The following is a 16,849-nucleotide window of genomic DNA, read 5'->3' on the forward strand; positions in this document are numbered from 1 at the left end:
TTTTTCTAAAGTGGTTAGTGTCACGAACTATGGATCCGATCGCTCCGGATCCCACAGCTGTGACATAGTGGTCTGTGACGGAGTCTGCGCACACACAGAGACCTCACGTGACCGGGGTATTACCATTCGGCTAACACCCCCCCACTACACTTCGGTAACTGCCACCACGTGGGTTCCCGGTCCACGAGCCGACTATCCGGGTCATTCACTATCACACAGATCAGTGGATGAACCGGATATCACTTACTGACCAACCGCAGTCAATCACCCCCAGCTACAATTCCTAAATACAATTTAACTAACTACCTGGTAACGTCTCTTCAAAGGCAAGGTACGTTGTTCAGCAGCTTAGAATATGGAAGACTTGGCCATTTAGATTTTATAATCTTTAATAAGAGGTAAAAAGCAGTGCATACAAGTCTAATGAAAATGACTATAAAACTACAGAATAATAATAACAATATGGTAATGCTGGGACCTGTAGTTCTTCTACCACCCATAGGTCAGTTACGGAATCACATCCTCTAGTCATATTTGATACCCAATTAACCACAATACTCTGTAGAGCCTGGATCTGGTGTCAGAAAGGGCATAAGTTGATTCATAAATGAAATATGAAAGTGGACTGGTTTTATGCCCAGAGCTAATTAAGGGGCTATTAGCTCTCCTCAAACCAGACCTGGAAATTAATGACGTCACGCTCCAGCCAGGCTTGACAGCGAGCTGATCTTATCTTACCGGACAGGATGAGCTGGGCCTGGTATAGCTTTTATGACCTTTTATAGCTGGTCTCAAAGAGTAGTGGTAATAAAAGTGACCATCTATATCATAGGCGACCCAGGCTTCAGGAAGATGAGAGTTCACAGTTTTTTTACATATGCCAGAAGCATATAAGATGGCTACCCAGAGGAATTATGTACGTATGCCGGCACACCTCCCTCTTTTAAAAGGTTGCCTGGGGAAATGGCCACAAGCCTATTCCACAGCAACCCAGCCGTCTCCGGCCGATTCTCCCTGCCGCGACAACCCGTCGGCATTTCCATGTAAACTACCTTTTCTGTGCTGCACGGTGAAGTTGTACTGCTGCAAAATCAGGCTCCATCTCAGCAGTTTTGCATTGTCTCCTGCGAGACGTGCCAACCAGCTGAGGGGATTGTGATCAGTGATCACTGTGAAATTGCGTCCATACAGGTAGTGTTGTAGCTTTTGCAGGGACCACACAATAGCTAAACACTCCTTCTCTATTGTGGAGTAGCTGGTCTCCCTGGCCAGTAACTTACGGCTCAGGTATAGTACAGGATGCTCCTCCCCGGCCTGGTTCACCTGACTCAGGACTGCACCCAGACCAAAGGCGGAAGCATCCGTGTGGACCACAAACTTCCGAGTGAAATCTGGGGCCTGAAGCACAGGAGCACTGGCTAGTGCATCCTTCAGGGCATGGAAGCCTTGCTCGCATTCCGGCGTCCATGACACCATCCTGGGCAGCTTCTTCTTGGTCAAGTCTGTCAGAGGCTTGGCCAGGGCGCTATAGTTCGGGATGAACTTCCTATAGTACCCGGCCGTTCCCAAGAAAGACATGACCTGCTTCTTGGTGAGAGGTGTTGGCCATCTCGTAATGGCTTTCACCTTCTCTACTTTCAGGCCTCAGTGTGCCTCCTCCTACTCTGTGGCCTAAGTAAGTGACCTCATTCATGCCCAGCTGGCACTTGCCAGGCTTAACAGTTAGTCCAGCCGCAGCAAGTTTGTCCAGTACTTGCGACAGGTGCACCAGATGCTCCTTCCACGTGGGGCTATACACGGCAATGTCGTCTAAATAGGCGACAGCACATTCTTCTAGTCCTTCCAGCAAGTCATTCACAAGCCTTTGAAAGGTGGCTGGCGCATTCTTCATCCCAAACGGCATTACAGTAAATTCGTATAAGCCGAAAGGGGTGATGAAGGCCGAATCTGCCAATACCCCCTGCTCAGGTCCATGATTGTCAGGTAGCTGGCTCCTGCCAACTTATCTAACAGTTCATCAATCCTGGGCATGGGGTAAGCATCCGAGGTTGTGATGGCATTCAGTTTCCGATAATCCACACAGAACCTGGTTGTCTGATCTTTCTTCGGGACCAGAACCACCGTTGAGGCCCAAGCACTGTGGGATTTCTGAATGACCCCGAGCTGCTTCATCTCCTCGATCTCTCTCCTGAGGTCTGCCTGGACCTCCAGTGAGACACGGTAGGCGGACTGCTTTGTGGGAGCATGTGTACCTGTGTCCACATGATGGACTGCAAGGTGAGTTCTCCCGGGTTTCCCTGTAAAAGTGTCACGGTGAGCCGTCAACACTTCTAAGAGCTGAGATCTCTGCTGGGACGAGAGTTGAGGGTTAAGTCCACCTCCAACTCTCGAGTGTCAGCTAGCAGATCTAGTAGGGGGTCGGCCCTCCTCCCTTTCGGGCAGGCTGCAAACCGGCATAACATGTGGCGTTCTCTCGTGATGCTCCTTGAGCATGTTGACGTGAAACGTCTTCTGTCTCCTACCTCCCTCTCCAAGGCCCACCACATAATTTACCTTACTCAGACATTTGACAATGGGGTACGGCCCTTCCCATGCAGCTTGCAGTTTGTTTTGCCGCATTGGCAGCAGGACATAGACCTTCTGCCCCTCCTGGTAGATTCTCTCTCGGGCAGTGCGGTTATACCACTGCTTCTGTTTGCTTTGGGCCTGCACCATATTCTCCTGTACCAGACCTACCAGCGACTCCATTTTGTCTCGGAACCTGAGGACATAGTCTACTACAGAGACTTCAGTTCCGGCAACCTTGCCTTCCCAAGACTCTCTGATTAGGTCTAGGGGACCTCTTACTCGTCGACCATACAGGAGTTCGAAGGGCGAAAACCCGGTTGACTCCTGGGGAACCTCTCTGTAGGCAAATAGCAGGTGTGGTAGATATCGTTCCCAGTCCTTCCCTTGCGCCTCTACGAACGTCTTCAGCATCTGCTTCAACGTCCCGTTGAAGCGCTTACAGAGGCCGTTTGTTTGTGGGTGGTAAGGGCTGTCTACGATATGGTTCACCTGTATTTTCCTACAGAGCCCCTGCATTAGTTCAGACATGAACTGAGGTCCTTGGTCGCTGAGAAGCTCAGCTGGGAACCCCACTCTCGTGAAGATCCCCAGCAGGGCGTCTGCAACCTTGTCCGCCCTAATGGAGGATAACGCCACTGCTTCCTGGTAGCGCGTAGCGTAATCCACCAGGGTTAATATGAACCATTTACCCGAACTGCTGGGGATGGCCAGTGGACCAATGATGTCCACAGCCACCCTCCTGAAGGGTTCATCAATTATTGGTAAGGGATTCAATGGAGCTCGGTGACGGTCTCCTGCTTTGCCAACTCGCTGACAGGTGTCGCAGGACCTGCAGTACTTGGCGACATCTGCCCCGAGGCCAGGCCAGAAAAAATTCTGCATCACCCGGGACTTTGTTTTGGTTATTCCCAGATGACCAGCTAAGAGGATCTCATGAGCCACTTGCAGTAATTGTTCCCTGAACTGCACAGGTACAATGAGCTGCCTCTTGAGTGGCCCCACCCTACTGTCACTGTGGGAGATGTCCTCCTTATACAGTTTCCCATTGTCCTAACACACTCGGTATTTGTCTCCCTCAGTGGGAGGGCTGGCAGCTAACCCTCTTAGCTGCTCCAAGGTAGGGTCATCTCGCAGGGCCTGCTCAAAGGCGGCACTACAAGTCCCAGCCAGCTGTCCTGTGGCGAACAGGGACAGTGGCTGAGGCTCTGACGCGGTTAAGTCCACAGGGTCCGAACCGGTGGAAGGGGACACTTCCACTTGCTCTTCCCCAATGGAGCGTTCCGCTGCGGCTTTTGCAGCCCTGCGAGTGACGGGCAACACAGGCACAATAATGTCATCACATTTAACATTTGCACAACTTGAATCAGATAAACACATGTCCGCTACCTGCGTACATACACCCGCCATCCCCTCTACATCTCCTGTCATAGGAGAACTGCTCCCACACACCCCACCTCCCACCTCCCGAGGTCCATCCCCAAGGTTATCTGATGTTACGCAAACATCCTTGCAGAGTACCTCGGTATGTCCAGGGACCTCCATAGGGACGGGTGAGTCCTGTGTGCTTCCAGGGGGCACGTAGCACGAGACCAATCGTCCTAGGTCAGTGCCTAATAAAACATTTGTGGGGATCTCCGCAGAGACTCCCACCTCCCTTACTCCACTCCCAGCCCCCCAATCAAGGAAAACACGAGCTAGGGGAACATTAGGGCTCACCCCCCCAACTCCCGTGATGGTGAGGCTTTTGCCGGGAATAAAGTCTGCGTCATCCACTAGTTCAGGCCGAACTAGTGTGACTTCGGCTCCTGTATCACGGAAGCCTGTGGTGCATCGGTTGCCCACAGTAACCGACTGTAGGTTGTCTGCGGTGTGTCTTGCAGCTCCATTCACTAACAGCACAGATGATGGGTTGCGGGCAAGCTTGCCAGGGGGTGCTGTCTTCTTCTCCGGGCATGAGTGGCTGAGGTGTCCTGGCTTGCCGCACGCATAGCACTTGCGCACGTCTGTCGGTGCTGGCTTGACTCCTTCAGGTCTTTGTGCAGGCCTGTGAAAGGGTCGCTGGACAGGAACCGACAAAGCTGGCCGGGAGGAAGAAGCAGATGAAGATGTTCCTCCCAGATGGGACAGAGTGTCTTTGAATGCCCGAGTGCTGGGCATGGCGACATATTCATCGGCTAGCTCGGCCGCCTCTCGCGCACTCTTCGGCTTGTGCTCACATACATATTTTTGCACATCTGTGGGGCAATTGGAGACAAACTGTTCTCGGACCATCAGATCCGCCAGGGACTGCTTGGTGTCCTCTGTGAGGGGATCAGACCACTGTTGGAAGGTGGTCTGCAACTTGCCCAGATGGTCCATAAAAGTATCTCCGGGCCCTCTCCGCAGGGACCGGAACCGTAAACGGTAAGTCTCTGGAGTCAGCTGGTACTTGACCAGAATAGCCTTTTTGATGACCGCGTAACTGGTACGCTCTGCTAATGGTAGTCCGACCAGGGCCTCCATAGCTTTGCCCTTCAGTGCGGACATTAGATGTCCCGCCCACTGTGGCTCTGGTACCTGGTACTGCTGGCATGAGGTTTCAAAAGCATGCAGGAAAAGATCAATGTCACAGTTTTCAGACTCCATCACAGGCAGTTTTGGCTTGACCATCAGGGATGGGCCTGTGGATGTGGCATGCCGGTCGGACCCCTGAAGCTGTACTCGGGCCAGGTCCAGTTCATGCCTGCGGACAGCTTCCCGTTCTCGTTCTGCAGCCTCGCGCTCAGCCTTGCGCTCTGCAGCCTCGAGCTCAGCCTTACGCTCTGCACGACATGCCTCCAGCAGCCGAAAATATAAGTCCAGGTTACTGAGCATTAGTTGGTCCAGCCCATTTTGGGATGGCATAGAGACAGAGTTATGTCCAGCTAGAGGACTGCAAGCCCCAGCAGGCTGTCCTCCTCCCAGTTCATCATCCTCATTCTGGAAGGGGTCACCTGGCTCAGGGGCCCCAGAGTCTCCTCCATTCTCTGAATCCTGCAGGGATGACTCTTGACTCCTCCGTGCACATAACTCCTGGATAAGGACAGTCTTATTTTTCCTATATACTTGGATGCCTTTGTGCTCACACAGAGCTGTGATATCAGCCACGCTCAGGACGTCATAATTCACGGATTCGGACATTATTGCCAAATAAAAGATAGGACAGAAAAACAAGAGAGAGGGGAGGGTACTGTCGTGAATTATTATTCTATCAAAACTAATGCACTGTGCTTCGTCTTCCAGAATTTTTCAATCCTTTAGTACAGAGTTATGGACATAACTTCATGCACTAATATTCTAAGCATACAGAATCCCGTAAGCTGCCACCAGAAAAATGTCACGAACTATGGATCCGATCGCTCCGGATCCCACAGCTGTGACGTAGTGGTCTGTGACGGAGTCTGCGCACACACAGAGACCTCACGTGACCGGGGTATTACCATTCGGCTAACACCCCCCCACTACACTTCGGTAACTGCCACCACGTGGGTTCCCGGTCCACGAGCCGACTATCCGGGTCATTCACTATCACACAGATCAGTGGATGAACCGGATATCACTTACTGACCAACCGCAGTCAATCACCCCCAGCTACAATTCCTAAATACAATTTAACTAACTACCTGGTAACGTCTCTTCAAAGGCAAGGTACGTTGTTCAGCAGCTTAGAATATGGAAGACTTGGCCATTTAGATTTTATAATCTTTAATAAGAGGTAAAAAGCAGTGCATACAAGTCTAATGAAAATGACTATAAAACTACAGAATAATAATAACAATATAAATAATCACGACAGTTCAAATGAAAGGGAAAAAGATGAAAGAATACTTAGTTTCTCTGGAGGGTTTCAGATGGTCGTTCATATGTCCTTTTTGAATCCTTGCAAACCCCTTTTCAGTATGTATCAGGGGAGACCCTCAAAGTTCTTCTGATACAGGGATATGCCGTCAATGTTTAAATAAGTGTCTGGTGATGTTCCATGGGTCTCTCTCCTCTGTCCTTGTGCATGGATTTTTATGAACTCTCCCATGGGCAGGAGACTTACTCCTGTCAGCCAATGGCAGCAGAGTGACTGTGAAGCCTAGGGATGGCCCCCAAGTGTTTTATGACCCCATCAAAGTTCAGTTCCTACAATGAGGATTATACTTAAGCCCGTATCTCCTTGATACATCGGCATATTTTTATACAGAATACATATTTGCGATCCTTATTAATTTACCTACAGAATGAGACCACACACGGTAATGCTGTGACCTGTAGTTCTTCTACCACCCATAGGTCAGTTACGGAATCACATCCTCTAGTCATATTTGATACCCAATTAACCACAATACTCTGTAGAGCCTGGATCTGGTGTCAGAAAGGGCATAAGTTGATTCATAAATGAAATATGAAAGTGGACTGGTTTTATGCCCAGAGCTAATTAAGGGGCTATTAGCTCTCCTCAAACCAGACCTGGAAATTAATGACGTCACGCTCCAGCCAGGCTTGACAGCGAGCTGATCTTATCTTACCGGACAGGATGAGCTGGGCCTGGTATAGCTTTTATGACCTTTTATAGCTGGTCTCAAAGAGTAGTGGTAATAAAAGTGTCCATCTATATCATAGGCGACCCAGGCTTCAGGAAGATGAGAGTTCACAGTTTTTTTACATATGCCAGAAGCATATAAGATGGCTACCCAGAGGAATTATGTATGTATGCCGGCACAGTTAGTAGTGGTAAATAGTTGTTGGCGTTGTGAGGCGTACTCCCAGATAGGTGATGCTTGTGTTTTGCCAGTCTAGCTGATATGTAGATTTAAGGGCTTGTAACTCTTCTGTGTGTAGTTGAATTAGTAATGCCTGCGATTTCGTTTCATTTATTTTGTAATAGGATAGAATGATAAAGTGTGAAATGACTTCTATAGCTTTTTGCAAGGATCTCCTCCGGTCTGTCAGAGTAAGAATGATGTCATCCGCATATAGCGCGATCTTGTACATATGATGGCCGATATTTATTCCTTCTATCTCTGCATTGTTCTTAATGTGTTGCACTAGCGTCTCCAAGGCCAGGATGAATATTAGTGGTTATAGGGAGCACCCCTGTCGCGACCCGTTTGTTATGTTAAATCTGCGAGATGTAACTCCATTTGTGTAGACTTGGGCTGATGGATTTGCATACAGGCTGGAAATGGCATGTCTAACTTGAATAAAAGATGGTCGGTCAGTAGAGGCAGTGATGCCTCCCTGAATACTGCTCAAGGGTACAACTCAAGAAAAATATAGGGGGCAGTATACTCAATAAAACTTCACTTTTAATAGCATATAGGAGATAAAACACGGCCCCTACTAACGTACAACGAGTAAGACGTGTATGTCCTTGACCTATTAGGGTGACGGGGCAGAGACAATTACAATACAGACAAAAAGTGTATACGATGGACTGGACAAATAAATATATATGTGGAAAAACCCGTAGGACCGTGTTGGTATGTGTAACACACTAGCCCTATTGCCTCCCTACTTGTCCTAGTCCACCCTATAGAATCTTTCCAAAGGACGGGAGCTAATGCACAGGCTATCTCCTAAACCTTGGGTTAACCAGCCTGGAAGGATAACCATTATCTCTGCCCCGTGTCCCCTGATGAATCCTGGGGCATCCACTGAAGAAACGCGTCGGGACACTTGAGTATACCCCTAAAAGGGCCCTTCAATTGTGTTTTTTGGGGGGTTTATATCTCTACATTTTTTATGTCTTTTATGTGTATTGTTCTATTGGATGAGGATCTGTGTTAGGGCCTCACTAGGGCTTACCATACAGGAACAGAGTTCCAGTCTGGGCCACCACTCTGGGCTGCTTTTTGGACCCCGTCCTTTGGAAAGATTCTATAGGGTGGACTAGGACAAGTAGGGAGGCACATGTCTAACTTGGCCTTAGAATCCAATTTTGTCCAGCACAGAGAAGGCAAATGAACATCTACTGTAAGTCTATCAAATGCCTTCTTGGCATCAAGGGTTATTGTGAGAAGTGGAATTTTCCTTGATTCTGCATAGTTAAATATATTCAATAGCCTTCTGGTATTATCAGCCTCCTGACGTCCTTTAATGAAACCTGTTTGGTCTGCATTAATGAGTGAGGGCAGGTTTGGGAAGTGTAAGTATGAGTGCTGTTTGCATTTCCACTGGGAAGGGTGTTCATTTGGCTGCCCTCTGGTATATAGAAGTCAAGTGCGGGAGTAATGGTTTGGACAATTGTTTATAGTATTCGCTTAATAGGCCGTCTGGGCCAGGGGACTTTACCAGTGGGAGGGATTTGATCACTGTCTCAATCTCCCTCTCCATGATGGGATTGTGAAGATCTGCTAATTGGGCATCTGAGAGAGAAGGCAGAGTTGCATTTGTCAAAGTCATGTACTAGGGTAGAGTAAGATTCTGGCAGCAGGACTTGAAGTTGTAGAGTTTTTCGGGAACTGCTAATACTGCTGAGATGTAGTGTATCTAGCCTCTTTGCCCCTGCTGCTTTGCTTCAGAAACCCCAGAGATTCAGTACAAGGTTTCTTTTGTAAACACAGTGAGAGCCATGAGGGACAGAGCTGCAGTAAGGAGACATTTATGTCTCCAGAAGTCTAAAGCAAGTGGCATGTGTAATCTTTATAACTAGGAGGAATAGATAAGCAGAGCTTGAGTATCTATATCCTTAAGATCAGCTAGTGAGGCTGGAGTATATAAGAATAGATTGCCACCTGCTCCTCTTTATCTCCCTCACACAGAGCCGGTAGTTTTGCTCTGCGTTACTTATATATTCACAGAATCTAGCTAGTAATTGTAGTTAGGGATCAGTATATAGCTCAGGGTAGTGATAGGTTAGGCTTCCGACGGCCAACTAGATAGTTAGAGGCCCGGTTGCACTGGTAGATTAGTTGGCAGGTTAAAGACTGTTAGGGTAGTCAGGCCTGCATCTACTACTGTTGCTGCTGCCCTGTTTGCTGCTTGGAAGAAATCCTTTCATCATCGTCTTCTTCTGATCGGCTGTCTGTCATCTGAAAGAGTCCGCACCTGGATCATCTCTTCTGTTGTCTGGAGGTATCGTGCACAGGACTCTTTCCATATTTATATATATATATATCCGGGTATATAACTTAAGATTTTATTGCGACAGGAGGCTCCCATTGTGCATAACTTTCTTTACTACTCCCATTAGCAGCAAGAATAAGTATTACAACAGGTGAAAAGAGTTTTTTCAAAACAGGTAGTAAATATATAATGAGGAAGTCCAGGTAGCCAATCAGTGATCCTCTTAGTGTATAAATGGTGATGATGGTATAGATTCTGCCTCTTTCTTGCTGCTCCCAACCAAAGAAAGATACGTATTAGTAGTTTCACCTTTTTATATATTACCATTTGTGTTTTTTAAATGCATAAAATGTAATTTCATGTGTTTATTTTCCATATTTGCATGCAGTGTTTCACTGGCGCATTTCACCAGTCAGGCACTGTATCCTCAGCCACCGTTTTCATTGCGGTAGTGAGTCTCTCCTCACTGAGTTAATAAATCTCCCCTGCGCGCTTTATCTACCTAATTCGGCCTTCCACCCATTACTGTACCCTCAATCTTACCTCCGTTCCCTCCTTCAGTCCCCAGGCACCATTTCCTCCCATTCTAAGCCGAAGTCTCGTGTATCACGAGACTTCGAGCGCTCCACTCTCTGGTCTGTGAGGTGATTGCGCGCGCTTTTCAAATCACCTCAGCGCAGCTAAATCACCTCACAGTGACAAAGCACGTCGGTACAGTTTTTTCCTCCTCACATTAAAACAACTGATATATATATACACATATATTCACATCCTTATATATATCTACTTCTCCTATCTAATTGTAAGTATATTTAATATATTTACTTGTGCATGCATTCAATTACTTATACTGGTCTGTATATATTTATGCTGACTAAGTATATGTACCTGAATGCGCGTACTTGTGTTCGTACAAGTATAAAACACTGATTTTTTCCCATTTTCTCTTCCATTTCATATCCACATATTTAGCAATATGAATCCTTCTGAGGAACAAACTAATACCCAATCCATTCAACCCATTCCCATTGGATATGAGGTATTAATTTCGGATTCTATCCAACAAATGGTGGATCAATCCGTCTCAAAATCGGTATCTGTGGCAATACAGTCAGCCATGGTATCCATTCAGGACTCCATTGCTAAATCCCTTTCCCTGGTAGTAAACCAAAGGTCCCCTCAAAATTATCCATCTACCCCGACTGACAACTTCCTCTCAGCGGAAGATTCAATTACGGAGCTGGCCAAAGGTTTTAAACAACCGGGCAAATCAGCCAAAATGAGAAGATTTACAGAAGACCCAAAATCCTACACACTGGGAAAGGGTCAAAATTCCAAAGAATGTCCGCATAAACCGTGCGGCAAAGGTAATGGTGGCGAAAATCCCCACAAAGGACCCTCCACCCGGGAGGAGACTACCAATAGCCGGGTTATGACAGCCAGTAAGAGGGCTAAGTTTATCTCTTACAAATAAATATCTTCCTCCGCATCATCAGATGATTCAGATTCAATTCTAAAAGACGAACTCCCATTTTATTATGAGGATGACTATCCTGAGGATCCTGAAGAATCCTCTTCAACCAGCCAAATCCCAGAATCTTTAATTCTAGATAGTCAGGGTATCCCTTTCTTCAACCCCGACCAGATAAAACACCCTAGATCTGGAGAATGGGTTCCCCAACCTCAAATTTCAAAATTTCTGATGCACTGGGTCAATAAATCCCTGGATAGATCCTCCAGAAACAAATTAAAAGCAGAATGTCCAAGACCAACTTTACCACATAAAAAATCCCTAACTCCTGAGTTAGACCCTATCATTTTTAAATATTTAAATAAAACTGGTAAGAACCCCAAAAGAGGTCTGGACAGATCATTTAAACTTTGCCAAGACAAACTATTAGACTTATTGGGACCCCTCACAAAAATATTAGATCTATCAGAGCAAGCCGTTATTACAGGCCAACCAGTGGACACGTCGGTCCTTCGTGGCTGGGCCCAAAGAGCCATCTGTTTCTTTGGAAACGTTAACTCTGCCCTGAGTGCGGAAAGAAAACGCAATATATTAATGAAATTAGACCCACAACTCTCTCATCTGGCCAATTCAGACCCTGATGAGTCGGCTGAAGGCCTCCTGTTTGGAGATTCCCTTATCAAGGAGATAGGGAAATTCGTTGGAGTATTTTCCTCCCTCGATAAGGCCAAAACATCCCTAAAGAAAGTGGGTCAACCCCAAATTTTTGGCAGGGCTGGGAAAGGCAGGGGCCGCTTTCCCAGCCGAAGTTCACAATTCAGACAAATTCAGCAGGCTCCCTTCCAACCAGACAGACCTTTTACCTTCACACCATCCACTACACCATTTTTCCCTACCAGAGGACGCCCATGGAGAACCCGAGGCCAGAGAGGTTTCCCTAGATCCAGACCATCATCAGGTAAGCTCTTCTACCCCAAACTATTCCCACATTCCTTTAGGGGGAAGACTGAAACATTTTTTCCAAACATGGTCTTCTCTAACCTCAGACTCATGGATCCTGAACACCATCTCAGGATATCAGATAGATTTCCAATCCTCTCCCTCACAGAATCACATCCCTCAACCAATACATTTCTCCACTCTAGATCAAGACCTCATAGAGTCAGAGATACTAGATCTTTTCCACAAGAGAGCTATCATTCAAGTACCTCCTCTATCTCCAGGTTTTATCAGCAACATCTTTCTAGTAAAAAAGAAAGACGGAGGTCACAGACCTGTCATAAATTTGAGAACCCTCAACGATTTCGTGATTTATCATCACTTCAAAATGGAGGGAATTCACCTTCTCAGGGACCTATTACTCCCTTAAGATTGGCTAATAAAAATAGATCTAAAGGATGCGTATCTCACCGTACCCATACATCCTCTCCATCAACCTTTTCTACAATTTTTCTGGAACAACCAAAAATGGCAATTCACTTGCCTTCCATTTGGCCTATCATCAGCCCCTTGGTGTTTCACCAAATTAATGAAACCAGTGATATCATCCCTAAGATCCCGAGGTGTACGCCTAATCATATATTTGGACGATATTTTAATTATGGCACAATCACTCTCTTTAATCCTTACCCATTCACAATGGACCATTTCTCTTCTAACCAATCTGGGTTTTCTAATCAATTACAAAAAATCCATCCTATCCCCATCCAAAGAAATAGAATTTTTGGGATTCAATATCAACACCGACTCTACTCTACTGAGTCTTCCTACCAAAAAACTCACTTTAATTCGAAGAGAAATCCGTTCAATACTAAACAAACATCTAGTCTCACTACGAACCATTGCACGAATTGTGGGCCTCTTGTTGGCCTCCATACAAGCAATTTTCCCCGCCCCATTACATTACAGAGCCCTCCAACGTCTAAAAACTCAACATTTAAGGGAGGGCCGACAAAGTTCCACTATCCTCAGAAGCCAAAGAAGAACTTCTTTGGTGGCTTCAACGTATTCAGACATGGAATGGGAAGATGATATTCAATTCCCTACCAGATCTGATTCTAGAATCAGACGCCAGCCTTTCGGGATGGGGCGCTCGTTGTGGTCCTTATTCCACAGGAGGGAAATGGTCAGACTCAGAATCTCAGCTACACATCAATTGTCTGGAATTACTAGCCGCCTTTTTCGCCATGAAAAGTTTCGCGAAAGACAAATCACACTGCTGCATCCTTCTACGTATGGACAATATTGCAGCAGTTCAGTACATCAACCGTTTCGGGGGCACTACCTCCAAGATTCTAACCGACATTGCCAAAGAATTTTGGCACTTCTGTCTAGACAGGGATATGACCTTAAAAGCAGAATACCTTCCAGGTCTAATAAACTCAGTTGCCGATTGGAATTCCCGATACCTTACGGATTCCAGCGACTGGCAATTGAACCCTTTCATCTTCAAACAAATCAACAATCTACGGGGTCCCCTCCTCATAGATCTATTTGCATCATGACTGAACACCCAACTTCCCACCTTCTTCAGTTGGCGTCCGGATCCAGAAGCCTTAGCCCTAGATGCTCTCCGCCAAATTTGGCCACAAGGATGCCTTTACGCCTTTCCCCCCTTTGCACTAATCTCCAGAGTTCTACTTCAGACAATCACTCAGAAATCCACACTAGTGATCATCACCCCATGGTGGCCGTCTCAAACATGGTTTCCCACACTACTCAGTCTGACGATAGATATCCCGAGAATTCTTCCCTCTCCCCAAGATCTGCTCCGAGACCCTTCGGGTCACCTACACCCTCTAATCCTATCGAGACACCTAACACTAATAGCTTGGCTGATTTCAGGCAACAAACAATCGATCTCGACCTTTCACAATCTGCTATTGACATCCTCTCTGACGCATGGGCCCCGGGTACCAAAAAGGCTTATAGATCAGCCTGGAAAATTTGGCTTCATTGGTGCACTCAACGGAACCTGGATCCCATTCATGCACCTATTACCCACATATTAATGGGGAAAGCTTATAGGACCATAAACCTTTATCGTTCTGAAATATCATCTGAACATGCCCCTGTTAACTCAATCCCCGTGGGCAAACATCCCATGGTTTGTAGACTTATGAAAGGTATTCGCTTTACAAACCCCCCGAGACCTAGATATCACTCCACTTGGGACATTACCTCCCTTCTAAATCTTTTTTCTACGTGGGAAGATATGGAACATCTCTCACTAAAATTACTCTCTTTTAAAATCACGACCCTCTTATGTCTCATATCCATTAAAAGGGTTTCAGATGTTAGAGCCTTAGACATTTCTCACAGATTCTTCACCCCTAACGGTGTAACCTTCCAAATCACCAGAAGAACCAAAACCAATCTCCATACGGTTTCTTACCCGACCTTTCCTTCTAACAATAAACTATGCATTGTCCGTTGTTTAAAAACATATGAATCCATGACCCAATCTTTACGCTCTCCTCAATCCTCCCAACTCCTTATCTCCTTTTGCAAACCACATCTTCCAGTATCTTCCCCTACATTAGCAAGATGGATTAAACTTACCATGCAAATGGCAGGAATTGATACAGCAATCTTTGTCCCACATTCTCTTCGAGGAGCGGTTTCCACTAAAGCATTCCAAAAAAGAGCTTCCCTCTCTGAGATTTTGAAGGCCGCGGATTGGTCCTCAGAATCCACTTTTAAAACTTTTTATTTCAAACCGGATTCTCATGTATCCATGTCTATCATATAAACTACATTTGTGACTTTGGACATACATTTAGCTTTAAACTTGCACAATGGGAGCCTCCTGTCTCAATAAAATTGGAGATTTTCCTAGCTATTGTAACGGAAAATATAGATTTTATTGAAGACAGGAGGCGAGCATTGTCCCCCCCCTATTAACCCAACCCTAATCGTATATATATTTTTCTGTTTCCATAGCATACTAGAATATCCTCAATTCCTCAATCCTCCAGCGACCATCGAATGTTCCTGTTATTCCGGATTTGTTCCCTCCAGATCTACTCTACATTCCTTTTATACTCAAGATCCATTTAATTCTAGTTACTGCATCTCAAGCCATCAAGAAAGAGGCAGAATCTATACCATCATCACCATTTATACACTAAGAGGGTCACTGATTGGCTAACTGGACTTCCGCATTTACATATTTACTACCTGTTTTGAAAAAACTCTTTTCACCTGTTGTAATACTTATTCTTGCTGCTAATGGGAGTTGTAAAGAAAGTTATGCACAATGGGAGCCTCCTGTCTTCAATAAAATCTATATTTTCCGTTACAATAGCTAGGAAAATCTCCAATTGTTGCAGGATCTCTGGTTATTGCAATACTGCTGTGTTCTCAGTATACTGCATGTATGTACTATTATCATTCTTACCCATATAAAGTTATAACCTTATGTGGTATCTATATGTATTCTTCAGACTGTGAGATTAGTACAGTAATCCTTGTTAAGGCTGCTAACATACTTCATATGTAAGTCCCAGGAAGAGATCCTCCCTGCAAGGGTTCATTCACACAAACAATTTTTGTGTTCCGTATACGTGCTGTTTTTTTAGTTCCATATACGGAACCATTCATTTCAATGGTTCCGCAAAAAAAACTGAATGTACTCTGTATGAATTTCGTTTCCGTATTTCCGTTTTTCCGTTTAGTTCAAAGATAGAACATGTCCTATTATTGCCGGAAAATCATGTTCCGTGGCTCCATTCAATTCAATGGGTCCGCCAAAAAAACGGAACACATACGGAATGTACTCTGTATGTCTACTGTATTCGTTCCGTTTTTGCGGAACCATCTATTGAAAATGTTATGCCCAGCCCAATTAATGTAATTACTGTATACTGTATATGCCATATAGAAAAACGGAATGGAACCGGAAACACTACTGAAACAAAAAAACTGAAAAACTGATCCGTTAAAAACGACCCGCAAAAAACTGAAAAAGCCATATGGTCATGTGAACAAGCCCTTATACAGAGGCTCTAACCTGGGTGTAGGTGCTGATATACTTTACTTAAGTTCCTACTCTTCCATTCAGCGAAGGCTCTAGGTCCCATTATACACACAGGTCAGCACCAGAGTCTGTTGTGGGAGGGATATTACTCACACACCTCAAATAGGGCTACAAGTTGTTCATAGTATGATCTGAATTGATCCAATATATCTCTAGGATCTGTAAGTTTCCCCTGTGTGTGTGGGTGTAGAATATGAAAAATTTGGGATCTGATTTGTGTTGCTTTTAACTTTGAGGCAAGAAGTTTGCCAGCTTTATTTCCCTGTGCATAGTATCTAGCTTTTGTGCATGATAGGTCCTTCTCGTAATTAAATTAAAGGGCTTCTGTCACCCCACAAAAGTCCTTTTTTTTTTTTTTGATAGTTACATTCCTTATAGCGCGATATAGGAGAATATAATCTTGTCACTTACTTTCATGCGGCCGTTTCTTTAGAAAACAAAGTTTTATAATATGTAAATCCGGTCTCTACCAGCAAGTAGGGCGTCTACTTGCTGGTAGCCGCAGCAGAAAACCGCCCCCTCCTTCTGTTGATTGACAGGGCCAGCCGTGATCTCCTCCTCCGGCCGGCCCTGTCAGTATTTCAAAAATCGCGCGCCTCTGTTCATTCGGCGCAGGCGCTCTGAGATGAGGAGGCTCGTCTCCTCAGAACTCCCTCAGTGCGCCTGCGCCGATGACGTCTTCTCTTTCGGTGATGTCATCG

This window comes from Bufo gargarizans, chromosome 2 (genome assembly GCF_014858855.1).
Source record: "Bufo gargarizans isolate SCDJY-AF-19 chromosome 2, ASM1485885v1, whole genome shotgun sequence".
Taxonomy (NCBI): Eukaryota; Metazoa; Chordata; class Amphibia; order Anura; family Bufonidae; genus Bufo; species Bufo gargarizans.